Source organism: Lathyrus oleraceus, chromosome 2, assembly GCF_024323335.1.
Source record: "Lathyrus oleraceus cultivar Zhongwan6 chromosome 2, CAAS_Psat_ZW6_1.0, whole genome shotgun sequence".
Taxonomy (NCBI): Eukaryota; Viridiplantae; Streptophyta; class Magnoliopsida; order Fabales; family Fabaceae; genus Lathyrus; species Lathyrus oleraceus.
In genome coordinates, this window is record NC_066580.1 from 253,209,532 (window position 1) to 253,212,093 (window position 2,562).

At 32.6% G+C, this 2,562-nt stretch overlaps 1 long non-coding RNA gene across 2 annotated transcripts; it reads left to right on the top strand.

The window, feature by feature from the left end:
• Window positions 1-234: 234 nt before the first annotated feature.
• LOC127119054 (uncharacterized) lies at window positions 235-2,062 on the top strand. 2 transcript variants are annotated; one of them, XR_007802576.1, is made up of 2 exons: window positions 235-906; window positions 1,801-2,062. It is a non-coding gene; the product is annotated as an uncharacterized LOC127119054 (long non-coding RNA). The 2 variants fall into 2 exon arrangements; XR_007802575.1 differs by lacking the exon at window positions 1,801-2,062 and adding an exon at window positions 986-1,378 and having other exon boundaries at window positions 761-906.
• The last annotated feature ends 500 nt before the right edge of the window (window positions 2,063-2,562 follow it).

Sequence of the window (2,562 nt, forward strand, 5' to 3'; positions counted from 1 at the left end):
ATTACTAACTATAATCCTAATTGATAATTAAAGCTAATTGCTCCTTAAACCTAATTAATTCTACAATTCTAATTTTCTAAAAAAACATCAAGATTAATCCTAATTATCCTAACGTTTCTAAAATATAATTAATGATTAATTCATAAAATCCTAATTAAATAAAATTCTAAAAAAATCTATTATTATAATTACCTAATCATATTGAACTAAACAAGATTAATGAGCCTACTTAATTAAACACTAATCTAAAACTTAAATACTAATTGAACTTAATTACTAAATAAGCCTAATAAGCCCAAAAAATGAACTAGAAAGGGGTGCAACTGGTGATGATGCAGGCCCACACATCAAAGCCCAAAAGCTGCCAGAATTTAGATCCAAAAGAAGCCAAACCTGTTTGAGTTTTAGGCCTAAACCGGATTTACAAATCCCTCAACCCAAGTCCCGCGTGCCAATCCAAAGCCAAAATATGGATGAAAGCTTATGGAAGAGAAAACTACGAGCGACAATGATGAAGGCTATGCGTCCTGGTTTCCACATTGCCCGTGCCTCAACCTCGTCCTCACCGTGACTTTGGAACCATTACCATTACGGCGCGCTTCCACTCGGATCGACTTCTTCCATGTTTCCTTCGATGTTTTTCCGGCCGATCTTCGAACTCCATGCCATGATCTATGATTGGTTCACAATGAAGCGAGTATGGTGGATTTTATTCTGGTGTCAAGAGAAACAAATCTACGCGTGAAAATTCGAGTGCAAACGCGAAACAGATCAAAGAAAAACGAGACGGAATCAGACACAACCGTGGATTTCTCGCTCTCCTTTCAACATTCAACCGACATCCTCTTTGATTCGTCATAGAAGGGTTTCGATGCGGTGGTGGTGACGATGTTACCGACTTCACGGGTACTTTCTTCTCCCTTTTTTTTCTTCTGTCACGTCATTTGAATAAGCTTATCGTGCAAAATGAAGAATCTTTATGTAGAAAGAGGGATTCGACACAGAAGTGGAGAAGGTGAATTGGAAGAGTGAAGCTTGAAGAATTTGATGCAGAAAAAATGGAGAGAGTGGTTGCAGAAAATGGTTGAAGAAAGTGAAGATTGAAGAAAGTGAATATTAAAGATTTATTTATAGTTAGTTAGTTAAATAGAAGTTAGTTATAGGTTGAGTTAGTTGGAATTGAGTAAGAGTGTTAACAGGGTTGTTGTTAGGTTGGTAGTACTTGTTAGGAGAGTCTGCTAAATGGTGTCATTGAGTTTGTTGGTTTATGACTTGCAGCCAGTTTGTTAAACTTGATCAAATGATGTGCATTTCTGTTACTTATGTTGGAATTAGTTCTGTTTTTCTCTGTTAAATAAAAAAATTCTAGTTTGCACCAGCTCTAATTCTTCCTGCTATGACGTGTTTGGAATGTGGCTATGGAATAGTTGCATTAAATTGCTAAACTCATGAAATATACTTATTATTGAATGCTTATTTTTGTGTTTGCTACAAATTATGTTAGTTAGCATAAACTCAACATGTTAGCTATTTCAATAACATAAGTTTCTTGGCAATTGTCATCCATCAGTTTAGGATAAATTGGAATAAGACTATGAACAAAAGGTAATTGGTTAATTGTTATGTTAGACTCAAAAAGTTAGTAAGCAAACAACAGACGAATCATTTTGGCTTGTTGAAAAAGGATGTGAATTGAACAATGTTGGTTTGAAATTGTGTTGGTTTTAATGCTTCGTTTTAGTGGCTTGAATGTATATTCAATGAGACTCATGGCTCACTCGTTCGTATTTGTTCTTGTAGGGACTCTTGTGCAAAATGATGGTGTGTATTTTGAAATTGGATTGTGGATTCGTTTGAATAGTGGAGTTTGACTTGAAGAACTTTGGACTTGGAGTCTTTGTAAATTTGTGGATTGAACATATGCATTATAGCTTGTAAATTGTAACCATGCATTTTAATTAAAATGGAAATAGAATTAATTATGTATTGATTAAAATATGGATTGTTTGGATTGTTATGGTATGTCATCTTTGAATATTGGAATGAAATGACATTGGATGGACTTAAATGGTTAATTTGAATCGTTTGAACCTTAATAAAGGTTGATTGATAATGGAAATAAATGTTAATAAATATCAATTTGAAATTAAGTTTGAAATGATCTTAAAAAAGTCGATTGAAATAGAATTGAAAAGGTTAACTGTGAACGAAATTGGGAATGTGAATGGTATTAAATGAATGCATGAAATATGAAATTGGTTTTGTAATGAAATTGGAACTTTTGTTGTAATTTTATAATTGATGGTTGGATGTGAAATGTTGGTTTATATTGAAAGTTAGGAATGCAGAATGGAATTGGATTTGGAATGTGGTTTGATTGAAATGGATATTTTAATCATGGATAATAAAAATGTATACGGATTACAAGAATGGATATAAAAAAATGGATATTGATCATAAAGTGGACATTGGATATCTAAAATAGTCCAAAGCTAATCTAAAGACCAATCTAAAAATCAAAATCCAATTAAAATAAAAAATCAATTAAAATCAATTTTAAAA